At 37.5% G+C, this 15,195-nt stretch overlaps 1 protein-coding gene across 6 annotated transcripts in view; it reads left to right on the top strand.

Moving 5' to 3' along the window:
- The first annotated feature begins 243 nt into the window (after nucleotides 1-243).
- chrm3a (cholinergic receptor, muscarinic 3a) overlaps nucleotides 244-15,195 on the top strand; it is a 110,104-nt gene continuing 95,152 nt past the window's right edge. For 2 of the 6 annotated variants that reach the window (XM_079633906.1, XM_079633902.1), the window contains exons 1-5: nucleotides 244-321; nucleotides 1,204-1,439; nucleotides 1,862-1,976; nucleotides 3,053-3,135; nucleotides 7,137-7,480. The gene's annotated coding sequence lies outside the window, so the exon portion shown is untranslated. Of the gene's footprint in view, nucleotides 322-1,203; nucleotides 1,440-1,861; nucleotides 1,977-3,052; nucleotides 3,136-3,592; nucleotides 3,689-7,034; nucleotides 7,481-8,061; nucleotides 8,197-15,195 lie in introns of those variants that run through there. The other 4 variants (XM_079633905.1, XM_079633904.1, XR_013800112.1 and 1 more) reach the window with 3 other exon arrangements.

Genomic DNA, 15,195 nt, shown 5'->3' with positions numbered 1-15,195 from the left:
AGGGTTTGGGGGCAGGCCACCCCGGAAGAAAATTGTGCTTTGTATCAGTATAAAACCTGTATAATTAAACGACTGGCCCGCAGATGTACAAGTTTTATGGGCCGTTAAAAATGTAAGTTTATAATGTTGTGATTCTCTAAACTCTTTGCCCGCCAACGACATTTTCCGTCTTTCCGTGTTTTTTTCTTTTACTGTTATACGGTAGGGGGCGCTATGATACATCTTCTGAAAGAGTACAGAATCTCTGGATCAGAAAACACAAAACAGCGAAGAAGCAGAAACAAGCGAAATCCATGGCGAAATCATGTAAGCAGGTGCTAGGTATGTAAAATAACATCAACAGCATATAAATCAAAACTGCCTAATGTTACTGAATGAAAAGTTGACCCAGGACGAGTGTAACGTTACAAGCAGTAGGAATCGATCTATTCTATTTCCGTTTATTTATTGATCATCATCATTCTGAATGTAAGTTAGGGCTAACGTTAGCCTAGTCTTCGACAAAAATGCGATTTTCTCATCTGTTTGCTTAAACTGGTGCTTTTTTACGAAACTTACCCACATATAAAGTTGGTGGCTGGCAACTTTTTTTCAAAAACGCTGATGGGGAAAGAGTTACTAACTGCTGGTTGATTTGGTTCATAGGCTGCTAAAAAGTGGACGGGAACTGTTGCTATTTTTACTGGCAACGCTCTATCTATCATTAAATTGTTGAAATGAGAATCGCTTTTTCTTTTTTATAGGTTATCATTTATCGATTGTCAGTGAAAATTCCCTCAGATGACAGTTAATATTGTTGCAGTATAATTGTCTTGTTGCTAAGCCGATTGTTTTGTTTGTTGTAATTAAAAATGTTTTCCCTCAGTGGAAGCTGTAAGATAATGTTATACAGGTAAAATAATTTGAACTTAATGATTTCATATCCACATATTTATTTATTTGGAAATTATCCTAGCTTGTAATAAGCAGGATTATATACAGTAAGCTCTCAACACCAAATAAAAGAAGTGGATGAGTTATTCAGGATCACTTTTCCAGGTCGTCTCCCTCCATCTGGATACACTGATTGATGAGTCTATATTTTATGTTTTACCAAACACCAAATCTAATAAAAACACTTTCTGTTTTCATGGTGATTTTGTTTTACCTGTGACTGACCTAGGCCTACTCTTCTTCACTGATCTTCCTCTCTATACTTTCAAGGTGCAGTCTCATCTATTACTACTGTTTATGAAGACTCCGACCATACGAAAACATCATCATTACGGTAGCACAAGGGGCTCTTTGAGACACTAATCAGATCAGAAGCCTCTCCCACTCCATCAGTTATGCCTTATTCTCCATTACAAAGAGAATTAGCCTGCTTCTGCAGTTACCCAATGCCTTTACAGAATACTAATATGAGTCCAACACACAAACCCAGATGTGCGCCCAGGAAGGTGAGACAGGACAAGACACACACACACACACACACACACACACACACACACACACACACGCATTCATGCAAGCAGACAAACATCCTCCTGCTCACAGCTTGTCCTCCGCTTTTAAAGTCTTCTGTCCAAACGAGCTCTTCAGCTTCCTTCTGCATGATCCTGCCTGGATGTCCTTCCCAGAATCCATTGAGGCAGATAAATGGCACACGCCGCAGAGATATTTTTGAAGTTAATGTGAATTCACTTTTTCCTCTTTCAAGATGTGGAGCAAATTGATCCCTTTAAATTAAAACATGCAAATATTTTCCCATTTCAACCATTCACCCATTTTCATTATAATTGGATTTCTTGAATGCACACGTGAAGGGGAGTTGAATCGGCTGCAAAAGGTGAATGTGATCTGTGAGTTTGATTCCTCACAGTCTCAAAAGGCCAGTGCACGAGGAGCAGGATCATTACCCATAGTCCACTGTAGCGAGTCTCTGCAGAAGCAACTGAATCTCCTTGATATTCTAGAGAGACTCTGACATGAAGCAGGTAATTATAAGGACTTGGTTATGCCTGTGTTTGTGTGTCCACATATATATGCATGTCTTCATGTTTGTGTGCATGTGCTTGTTCATGCTGTAGGTGAGTGCTGAAAATGGAAATGACTCTATCAAACATCTGTTGAGCAGATGTCACACATATGCAATAACCACTGAGAATTTCCTCACATGAAAATGACAAAATCATCCATCTCTCGTGTTCTTCGGGATTATTATGACTGTACTTCAGACACAAGTGGTCTTAATGGGCTACTGCATTAAAGAAAGGTTTAATGGCCTCCAATTCAGATTGTATTAAAACACACTATGCATTTGAAGGTAAAGAGTAATTTAGTGTGAGGAGTTCAATAGAAGTTAGGGGGGAAGTTCAATAGAAGTCATCAATATTTCGGTTGGTTTAGCCAGATGTGAAAGACTACAAACTAAAAACTGAATGTGAATATTTTGTTTTTAAATTACAGATATTTTAACAGATGCAGAAATTTGATGGAAAAATATATATTTTATTAGAATAATTATACAGCAGTGGTATGAATTTGTTGAGGGTGAGAAAGATGATTGCACTAAGATATATCTCATTGATCTGAATAATCTAATTGACCCAGATATCTGCACTCAATGTCCAGAAAGTCACAGATAGAAAAGCTAATTACTGTACATTTTTTCTTTGCTGTAGAGATGTTTCTTACAGCTGCAAGTGATAATGCACAGTTGCACATTTTAATTCATTAATTCATGATAAAAAAAGGTTTTCCAAATCAAATTATTGTTGATTAAACTATTGACATTAAGGTCAGAAATGGCTTGTAGGAGGCATGACAGAGAGCCAGGCAAATGGACATTGTAAGAGGATGATGTTAGTAGGACATCACAATGTGAGTGTGGGACACTGCTTGTAAACAGCTTGTCCAGTGAGGTCGTCAGACTACCGAAATCAGGCAGGATGGCTCCAACAAACCTCTACACCAAGTGACCAGAGGAGTGATGCCTCATTCTAATAGCATTTCTATCATTTCTGTGAGTGTGTGAGATTCTAGTCATTAATCATTCTGATTATTTCCCCAGTGAGTCAGAGCTCTTCATCAAGCAACTTTTCTGCTGTACTCTGATGCAACCCAAGTTCAAGGAGCAACTTTCCTTTTCTTAAGGTATAATAAAGCTTCTACAATTCTTCACACTGAGAGAGAGAGAGAGAGAGAGAGAGAGAGAGAGAGAAAATTATTGCAAGTAAAATAACTGCAGATCAAAGCAGAGCCCTTTCATCATTCATTTTGGAGAAATTCTATTCACTGCCATATACACAAGGCGTATGACTTAACTGTAAGATTTACTGGTATAGGTCAGTGGCTTCTACCCTTCTATGATTGATCATTTTCGATTCAAGGGCAGTAATTTAACAAATAATGAAACATTATTAATTATTTTTAAGGAGACTGTATAACATAGCACAGTATTAAATTATTTGATTATGTGTGATTATTGACTATTTAAATAGTCATGTACTGTACCCAAACTATTGCATGTATGCATTTGATAGACTCTTTTGTTTAAGCGGCAGGGTATTCAAGCTACCGGTACACATTTTTCAATATGTGTCTTCCCTAGGAATCAAATGCGTGACCTTGGCACTGCTAGTGACATACAGAAACACTAAAAAGCAAGGGGGAAAGAACTAGAGTGAGCGGACGGGCAGAAGGAATTATGTATGAGTAATACAGAAGCCAATTAAGTAGAAGTGCCAGGAAGTGAAGCTTTCTACAGCAGTTAGTTCCCACTAAGGCCCAGTCCCAAATGGTGCACTTCATGTGGACTTTCGGTCTCTCGTGGACTTGAATTGTGCGTGCTCGCTGAGTCTACGAGTCCGTAGGCTGTCCCATTCAGCATTTTAATGCTCTGAAGTGTGCTCAGCAGCGCCCCCTTTCAGCGTCTTCCGCGAAGCCCGCATGGATGCAGGCTTCACACACTTTAACTACCCAGGAATCCTTGCGAAAGGCCAATCAGACAACGGATAGGAGGAGATTTCGCTCACGGACAATTGTTAACATGGCTGAGAAGAAAATATTATGTTTTTTATGACCTAGGTGTACATTTTACCAGTTGTTACCTACAGTTTATACAAACATTATGGTCATCGACCAGTGGTTGATGTCTCAAAAATAATAATAGTGAGTTGAATAATACGATCGCATTATGATTCATTAAATAAATGTCAGGGCTTTACTGAGCCATATGTTGTATGAATATTGAAACCTGTAAATTCATCTGAAACTTATGCACATTTTCATTATGTGTTAAAATTGTAATCTTAGTTCAAATGGAACATTATGTATTATTATGTACATCTGTATAATTTAAATAAGCATGATGTATCTATTGTCTAATGCCCAGGTGGCATACACAATATCAAAATATAGAACTGTAAGAGCAGGCTGTGTAGTTGATAAGACGTCGGAGCGCAAAATTGTGATTTCTCCTGTCCAACAACAACCAGACCGTTATTTTCGTCGTGGCGATCGTCTGTCCCAAAAATACCTCTCAATGCGCCCTCATGGACTCGCGCCAAGGGCCCTATAGGTCTGCACTACATGACGTCACCAAAGTGTGGACTCTGAGGAAGTCCACAAGTCCGGAGTGTGCCATTTGGGCATGCACCTCACGGGCTACTCCTGATGTATTGAGTTAGACGCAATGATATATGGCCTATTAATTGCAAACTATATTTATTGTGCATCTGTGTTCTATGGGCACAGGTGGCAAGTGGTTTGTTCTATATGTAGATTATTCTCTCCATGTGGAGACGGTCTGGTAGTGGTTAAGTTGTCTGGGAAACAAGTTTATTGATATGTACTTAAAGTGACACGAAGTAATATATGACAACAGTGTTTGCCAAGCTAATACTCTGCAGGTGAAAAGACATTTAATTTCCTGTAAAGAAACCATATTCTGACATAATTACTCCCAAAGAGCTAGTCAGGTAAAGAGAGAGGACATTTGAAATACAGTTGTCATAGTCTGACTTTTCAATGTTTGGTTCTTTTCCTTTCCACTTTATTTTCACATTAATAATCCCAGTGTTTCTTCCTCGTTTTTATCCACATTGTTGCTCACATATCTTTTTCCTCTATATCTTTCTTTGACTTTCTCCCTGAGGTGAATAATCATTAGGATTGTAGACAGTGGAATTGACTTTGAATCTTTATCTAAGCAGCAGAGCGTCCCCTTCACTTTCCAGACCTTCTCTTTCTGAAATGAATAAAAACATTGTGCCTTGGACAGTTTTGTTCAATATCACTGACTCACAAATGACAAATGGATCATGTATAAAATAGTAAATTCTTAAAGGTACACTATGCAACTTTTTTTGTTTAAAATTAACTAAAGTTAAATAACTACGCAGCATATCATCAATCCTTCTTCCAAAATGTAATTTTCTTTCTCTTACCCTTCACTATGGAAAGCCTATAATAAATGTTTATATTTTAGACCTGTCGGGATGGTTTCCGTGGAAAATTGCGTACATTTGTTACTCGCCCGTGTTGGTCTCATCATTGTGTGTGAGTGGCAGTTGTCACAATGAGCGAGAAAGGTTGAGATGAAGGAGCTAAATCTAAAACCTCCAGAGAATCACCCGTTTAAAAAAAAAAAACGCTTAACAGAGGAGAGTTTGCTGGCAAAAAGAGAGCGTGACAGAGCTCGTAATAAAACGAGAGTCAACATTAGCTTGGCTTTTCGGAATTGTCGAGATTGGAGAGATTAGAAATGTTGTAAGAGTGACACGTGGATGGCGTTTTCATTACTCAACAGGTGAATATAGTATTATTGAACAGATAGGCTAAATTGCCATAGGTACTGTAGCTCTCTAAAAAGTTAATTGTAAAGCATTATCTATTGTGAAGGTTCATATTCATCGGCACAGCTCGTAAAAAGCCAAAGCACAATGCATGTAGTTTTGTTTTTAAACGCTAGATGGCCAAATGTTACATAGTGTGCCTTTTAAGATGGAAAATATACAGTGAACAAAACAATAAATCCAGATATATAATCCAGTTACAGCTCCTGTATGGTCTTTATTTGGGAGTTTAGACTAACATATTTGTATGGTGTTGCAGTAGATCACATCAAACAATAATAACTCATAGTACACTAACCACAGTAAGTCATTACCTTCTCTATAAGCTCTTGTTTGCATTCAATTTCCTTCTTGGAGTATTTATTTGCATTAAATTATGGGTAAGCCTGCCGCACATTTGTGTAAACACTATATTGTAGACTACTTACACTGTTGGGGTCCATATGTTATGATCTTTAACATGCTCTGCCTCTGACCATAACAAATATTTGTTTAATTGGGCATCATTAAGACAATATATTACAACTATTCTTTAAGCATGCAGGATAATAAGTTATTATTTGTCAGAACTGAAAAAATTTAATAAAAAAATGTATACAGTAGCCTTAGATATAATTAGCATAATTATTGGAATGTATATGCATTATTGGAATTATTGGCTTGAAAAAATAAAAGCTATATGATTAAAATATATTAAAAAAACATTTAAAAGATAAAAAGTAACAGATATGAATTATAATATTTAATATGTTAGAATAACACTGGTTTAAATCTATCGTTAATGACCATCTTCTTTTCTCGGGACTAAAGTACTTTTCATAAATGTCAGGTTGGGGCAAGTTGTCACACATTTTAAATGTTATCTGTTATAGCTAATACAGCTAATACTTGTTGGCCAAAAAATAATTGTACACAATATTAAGTAATTTCCATTTTTACATGTTGTTTACATGCTGTTTTATTAATCATTCTGTATTTCATAACTCATTTCTAATAAAAAGTTTGCTGAAAAGTCTATTTAATGCCAGGTTCCATTTGAACCTCATACGGCGTGATAACATGCCCCACAGAGGTCAGTATTTGTGAAATTGTTTTTTTTTTCTTGAGTGCAATAACAAGTGAAATTTAAATTGATTTTACTTAATTAGGCAAAAATTGACCTTCAAACAATAATCCTAATCTGAAAAATATTGTGTCCCCTATAGGCTAAATGCTGTAGAGCAAGTGTTAGTAAGGAATGTAGCCTATTTTTTTTTTTCAAGACAACTTTTATCATAACTTGTATTGTCTTTCTTGCAGACAATCCTCTTCACCAGTTCTGTGCAGTTAGGTGCGGTTTGAATGGCTCTTATAAACGAACGCTCTGCCACCTGCTGGTGCGTCACTGACACTCTAGCCAATCACGCTCACGCGCCGGGAGAAGCCTTCCTCTCGTGCGCTCTGGGAGATCCAGTGGCCTGGCAATTAGTGACCAGAGCGATACGGGGAACCGATACACAAATATCCGGACGACCGAGGACAAGCCGTGCATTTCTGGAGAGGAGCCATGCGCTTTTAGTGGATCTACCAAAAAGCAGAGGACTGACAAGAACAAGTTATTTCCACTGAGCATCTTTACCTTTCAGTGAACTCCAGCTAGTAAGGTAAGCAGTGTTAATAACGTCAAGAATCACATTAAATTAGTAGCGTATTGTATTAATCAATTTGAAATGCATACATAGTAAAGCATATTAATACTATAGTAAAGCTATTGTATTTTGTAGTTTCAGAATTGTTTCTGTAAACTTATATTTGTAAAATCGAATTTAATTCATTGTTAAAATGTATTCTTGCAACTTATTGAATACATTTTATTATATAACAAATATATTGAATTTGATTTGGCTTTTTGTCTCATTTACAAAAACAGTGGTGAACCGTAGCATCTATTGCAAGCTATTTGCATTTCTCAGTAGTGCGACGTAGCCTCGATAGTTTTTAAATCACGAAGCTTTTCAGTTAAAAAAATATTTTCTTGATTAAGTAGCGGGTTGCGTTGACAAACTAAAATGTTTCGCTGGAAATATTACACGAATCAAATATTATCTGTTTGCTGTCGGCTGTTTGGAATCAAGACTAGCGATGCCCTATTCGCGAATGAATCGTTGGAGTCGGTTCTTTTCAAAGAATCAATCAAACTGGTTTCCAAAATCGGTCTGAATCATTTGAACGGCTCACTCGCGCATTGAACCGTTTGGAGCGGTTTCTCATTGACAGTACTTTATTGAACACAGAAGAACGTGACTGCTAAATAAATCAGATATTTGCCTACAGCGATATTTACACCTGCAGTGCACACGTCAACGACTCTCTACTGCAGGTAAATACATTTTCCAAACGAACGAGTGTTTAAACAGTAGCCTACACGAAAGCACTGAAATTAGCAAAAAGAACCATTGCATTACATTCAATTCTTTGAAGTGCATTGGTACTTTAAATACGAATATAGTTAGCCTGGCTATAAGTGTAACATTCTGACACCATCACTGCACTGTGGTGTTTCCCCCCCCTCAAATATTTCAAATGTATATAAAAAAATAAGTAGTTATTCAAATAGTAATATCTCTGAGTTTGCCCAACACTGTGCAAAACCATTTAAGAATTTGATTGATGCACGGCGCTTATTTCGTTATTTTAAATCTTTTAACCTAGTGGAATTGTTTTGACATTTTGTTCGCTTTATTGTTATTTGCCTTGTGACCAGGGCACGCGCAACTGTTGATGTACGATGTCGCGGCGGGGGAGACGTGATGAGTGATGTGTTATAACTCGTGCCAGACGTTTCCATCCGCACATGATTTGTTTGTTTCTGGAAATCCGTAAGCGTGAACGGGATAACTATAATAGCTCTGAAACCTCCCTTAAATGCTGTGAAAGTTCGCACGCGCCTTGGCGTACGTACAGGGTCGCGAGCTTATTTAGAAGATGAAGCTGATGGAAACGGAGGGCGGGGGTGCAGTGAAGGAATGTACTGTCATAATGAGATGTCGGTCAATGCATACTCCCTTTATGGAGGACAGTCAGTCTGCACTCTCAACACTTATAGTGCGCCATTTTGCATTACATATAAGGTAAATATATTGAACTTCATGTGATTCATGTTCTATGAATATTTGTTTATGACTTTGATCCTCACTATTTTACTGGATAACTTTTTTTTTTACTGTAGCATTTGTAAAGTAGCCTTATTTCTGTAAGTCTATTCGAAAAGTCAGTCCAGCCTTTATGTTGTATGCATACAGTCATTAGCCTATGCATATGTATAGGCATACATTGTCTTGTAAGTCTTGGCTATCTAACACACACACACACACACACACACACACACACACACACACACACACACACACACACACACACACACACACACACACACACACACACACACACACACACACACCTATCTATCTATCTATCTATCTATCTATCTATCTATCTATCTATCTATCTATCTATCTATCTATCTATCTATCTATCTATTAGTGTTGTCACGATACCAAAATTATTGTTTCAATACCGATACCAAGTCAAGTATTGCGATTTCGATACTTTTTCGATACTTTTCCTAAAAAGGGTAAACACTCCTAAACAGTCTCTCAAATGTGTTTTATTTTTTCAAATGCTTTATTTTAAAACCAGGACAACATTCTTATCATATAACACACTAATAAATGAACATATGAACAACAATTATATTAAACATATTAACAACAATTATATTAAACATATGAACAACAATTATATTAAACATATGAACAACAATTATATTAAACATATTGATGATATTTTGTGGCCCCCTATTTGACAAAGTTTAATATTAGTGCGGCCCGTGCGTTGTTCTGAAGCGCACTTTTTTTTTTGCTGAGTCGTTGTGTGCGGCGCGTTTTTTTTATCACTTATGGGCTATCATAGATAGTCTCGTCACAGCTTCCCGGGGCGTTTGTTGACAATAGTTGTCATAGCCAACCGCGAACGGAAAATATATGCCATCACCCAGTTCCAGCCATGTCTCTCTCAAAACGTGCCGTGAAGAGAAAGGTTGCCGACGAGCACAGGCAATTTCAGGAAAAGTGGGAGACGGAATATTTTTTTTGTCGAGCACAGGGGCACCCCTACGTGTCTCATATGCACAGAGAAAGTTGCGGTGTACAAGGAATACAACATCAGACGTCATTACTCAACTAGACATGCTGAGGAGTATATAAAATACCAGGGAGATGAGAGAAAGAACCGGGTCGCCAATCTTAAAAAATGTCTATTGGGGCAACAAGATTTATTCAAGAAAGCAAAGAAAGAGAATGAAGCAGCAGTCGAATATAGCTACGTGGTGAGTGAAATGATTGCGAAAGCCGGTAAGCCGTTCAAGGATGGCGAGTTCATCAAAAAGTGCCTTTTACTAGCTACAAGTAAAGTCTGTCCAGAAAAGAAGGGTCAGTTTAGCAACATCAGCCTTTCAGCTAACACAGTGGCAGAGCACATTTCTGACCTGTCAGAAAACATATATGATCAACTGCGTGAGAAAGCCAAATGTTTTTGTGCATACTCAGTCGCTCTTGATGAGAGCACAGATAACACTGATACCGCGCAGCTCGCAGTATATGTCCGTGGTGTTGACGACAATTTTGAAGTGATCGAGGAGTTACTCGCTGTGATTCCAATGCGTGGTCAAACCACCGCGCAGGAGATATTCCGCCAGCTGTGTGGTGCTATTGAGGATCCAGGTTTGTCATGCACTGTGACAGCTGCAGTGCGTGCGTCAGGGGAAAAAAAACACAGGCTTTTTTTTTTTTTTTTAAGTATCGATACTGATAAATTTAGGTATCGTGACGTTTTTAATTTCCGAGTATCGCGATACTTTTGAAGTATCGGTACACCGTGCAACACTACTATCTATCATATACACACACACACATATATATATTGAGCTACAAAATTGTAATATATATATATTTTACAATTTTGTTGCTCAAAACTGTGTAAAGGGTAACATACACAAACATTAAACCATTGTTTTTCCCTACATAATGTGTAATCAATAAATTGTAAAAAAATGCATATAAAAACATTTGGCAACTTTCCCTATGACATTTATGGAAAAATCCCCCAGTGTGACGAACTAGCCCCAGTCCGTCCTAAATATAATATAGATGCCTGGCATTATTTATGTAAGGCAATTACTTTTGACATTGTTTTGTAGAAAATCCTTTCATTCAATAATGCAAAGGCCAATAACAATTGCGCACAAAATGTTTTATGCATTTTGACTCGGCCAGTGCTTTTAACTCACTGTTGTCCACGGACAGACAGTATGCTCATGTCAAATAGTGATAAGAGCGCCTCATGTTTAATGTATTGGGTCTTATCTGTGCTGTTCGGCCCTTTACAGTGTGGAAACAGCAGCAAAGAACATAGTGTCCATTCCTGTCTTTGGGAAAAGAGTTTCAGATTGTGTGTGTCTATGTCTGCGTGAGAGAACTAGGCTATAGCTAGAGGATCAGATTAAAGGAAGAAGCGAAGAGAGATGCCGTGGAGTGTGCAATGCCCTTATATGAAAGGATTTAAAACACCTTCTAAAAAGTGAAGTGATCCATGAAAAATTAGGCCGACCTGTCTTTCGGAGTCTATTTCTCCTCATTCTTTCTCTTTCATTGTACTTTCCCTGTCCCTCCTCCTCAGTCTCATGCCTCAACATACGCTCTTCCCGGTCTGTCACTTTCTCTCTCACACTCACAATATGCTTTCACAGCCATGTGAGTCCCTGTGTTAGATTTGACTGACACATGCAAAATCAATATAATATTGTGACAAATATCTATCCATCAACGCATCTGTCTACCTGTTCGGTCTGTAAATGTTTCAGAAGCAGAGTTAGGCGTAACACAGGAAGAACAAACGAACCTTGTCTTTCCACTTGTCAGTCACGCCTCATTAACTTGTTATCATTAGGCAACCATCATTTTAAAATGATTTAGTAACGGGTGTATGCTTCATCAGCCTGCTAAGGTTATTAAAAGATACACCTCTAGAAGAAAGTACATCACACCTGGTCAGAGTTAGGTGTCCTGATTGTTTTTTATTTGTCTAGAGGGGAGTCAAAAATCTTGTCAACTCCACAGGGCTAAAATTATTTTAAGATCAAAATATTACTGATTAACTTATTGTGTTGATTTAATGATTATGTTAGTAGAATTCAATTACCGGTATCCTTCATGAAAGTCTTCTGGCTGAATGAAGTAAATTAATGGATTAAGCTAATCAAGGTGTAACAAGGCCATCCACGGTCACATTGATGTGCAATAAATCAAAAAGTGAACACATTTCATTGGTATTCCATGGTAGCAGTGTGTGTTTGGCCCTTCTTGGCTCCTGTAGTCTAAGTCTTCCCACACCTCCCCGATGTCAAATGGCTGAATGCGGTGCCTCAAGCAAACTCTGATGTGCTGGACTGCATGTCCTCTCCTTGGGAATGCGATTAGATTTCTGTCATGCTTTAAAGGCATTTGCAAAAATACGGGGCTAATTATGTTTACAAAACCTCGTCCAGAGCAGTGTTTGGGTGGTTGACAGAATTACGGAAATAAACACACTCGATCTATCTATACTGAATGTTGCCTCGGGCTGTTAATACTGGTGCTGATATCTAGCCTGAAGGCTATATGAAAATGTTGGTGGGTTTGTAGTCTATCACTCACTATAGTACCTGGTGTGCTTTAATGGTCAGATACATCTGTTAAAGGGGTGGTTGATTATGATTTCACTTTTCTAACTTTAGTTAGTGTGTAATGTTGCTGTTTGAGCCTAAACAACATCTGCAAATTTACAACGTCTAAGTTCAAAGCAAAGGAAGATATTTCCTTTTAAAGAAATCGTTTTTTAAGGACTACAACAAACGGCTGGTTGGGACTACACAACATTTCTCCCGGGTTAGTGACATCACAACACAAACCCTAAAATTTACATAACCCCCCCCCCCCCGGGAACATGCAGTGTGAGGTAGAGTTGTTATAGTAGAGCACATTTGGGAGTCTACTCAAGCTGTCGCATCCATCTTTTCACATGCAATACTTTACGTAACACAAATGAAAAAGCATGTCACTCAGTAGGCATCTTACAACAGTTCCCACATGAGCGATTTTATAGATTATCATGACAGAATATGCTAATTGAAGATAGTTAACTCCACATCAGCAACAAAAATTCATCAACTAACCATTCAGAAACGTCCTGTTGCATTCTACATGTTGTCACCTCTTCTTGAGTCTCTCCATCATTGTCCGACTCCAGTTTAAGCATAAATGCAGAACAGTTTCTGACATTTTAGTGCTTGTCTGTGTGAGGTAATCGGAGCTGCTAACACACAAGCTCTTGAAGCTCCGCCCTCTGTGTCAGGAGCAGCAGCTCATTTGTATTTAAAGGGGGACACACACACGGAACAGCACGTTTTTACTGACCCTCAAAAATTGACAATTTTAACCCCCTGGGGTCGGCAAACGCGCGGGCGCGTTTTGCTCGTTTTTTTTTACATAGCAGCAAAATAGACCTAAAATACTCAGTCAGTTTTGGTCATACAGCCTTAAGAAATATGAGAAAATAAGCTGTTAAATGTCTACTTTTTTATGTGTCCACTTACAATCGAAATAAAACATTGTGCTTTTGTAAAATAAAGAAAGTAAACAGGGAGTGCTTTATGCCTCTCCGTCTCCGTGAACTTTTTTTCTGAAGCACGTTTCTAAATTTAAACAAATCTCAGCGAATACTATTCACTCAGACATGAGCTATATATCTCTATAATCATTTAAGTGTGTAGTTTTAAATTATCTAATTCAAAACTAAAACAAATATTCTCTGTTTATGTAATCTATATAAAAAGAGCGAGAGATCAGCTGTGCTCATTATCTTTCTGCCACCTCATTACTCCGTTAATGTGACACGCCCATCGAGAGCGCGCGCTATTCAAACGCAGATGATCTGAAGCAACACATGCAAACCAGTCAACGCCCACAACAGCTGGACAACACGCTCGCTGTGAGGAATAATAATATCGTGATAATTCTGGAAATTTTACCTCAAACGTGCTGGAGTAGCCGAACAACGGATCCAGCTGCAGATCATCAGTAAGTGCTTTGTTCTAATCGCGATATGAAATGGTGTCTGTAAACCGCAAAAGACTGTTTAAATTTGAATCGCGTTTCTGTGTTTGAATGAATGCACGGCACATATGCATGTTGTTTACTACAGCTCGCGCGAGTTTCGCTTTTAGCAAACTATCTATATTGCCTACTGAGATGAGTAAAAATCGACTGAATACGTTGAAATAAAATGTATTTGTATAAGCAACATATTAAACTGCAAATTAACATTTATGCCCTAATATATATTATAAAAGACCATATGTTACAGACGAAATATGAAAGACAAAATTTCGTTTTGGATAGATTATTTATAAAGCTTTTACTGCCACATCAAAACCTAATTTACAAGGTGCAAACAAAATCTTAAAAGGTCAATATAAGCCTTCTCTATAAATTATTTTTGTGTTTTATTAGTGACAAATTTGGGGAGAGGATAGCCTACATAATCCAAAACTTTCTGAAAATACGAATGAGAATTAACTGCACAATTACTAGAAATGTTTACCTTGGATATTATACAATTTGCAAGCATACAGTTTGTGGAAAAATACACTTTTTTTCAAGATGTTTCCAACTCTGAACCAATTCTGTAGTAATATATATGTATATATATATATATATATATATATACCGGTATATATATGTATGTATGTATATATGTATGTATATATGTGTGTGTGTTGTCTTTGCATTTTTTCTTGTAGCCACAGTGACACCTAAGGCTCATTAGTATGCACTGCAGCATTAGCAGGTCTTTGTCTCTCAGGTGTGAATGAGGACATTATTCATGACCTTGTTGGATCATTCACGCCCACCTGCATATTGCCTTTCCAAACAAAAAGTGTCTTACAAAATTTAAATCAATCTATTGTTTAATGTGAACGATTAGCCCGGATGATTTTCAGATCATTTTGAAGTAAATACTCTAGCCGACAAGATCCATTAGTCAAAAGTATTGTGGGAATATGTGAAGTTGGTCGTTTGTGGTCTTATATCAGACAATTTAAGTTTGAGTTTTTTGAATAACCACGCATAAATAATATTCTCTCAAAAATGCAAACATGTACATATATGTTGCTCACATATTATGATAGCCATGTTCGTGCTAAATAGAGTGTAATTACACCTTTGCCATTAATATGTTTATAAGCAACTGAAAAAAATACAAATATCAGGGCATTTCAAAA

This window comes from Phoxinus phoxinus (genome assembly GCF_949152265.1).
Source record: "Phoxinus phoxinus genome assembly, chromosome: 13".
Classification (NCBI taxonomy): domain Eukaryota; kingdom Metazoa; phylum Chordata; class Actinopteri; order Cypriniformes; family Leuciscidae; genus Phoxinus; species Phoxinus phoxinus.
The sequence above is the reverse complement of the archived record's forward strand: the minus strand, read 5'-3'. Positions and strand labels throughout refer to the sequence as shown.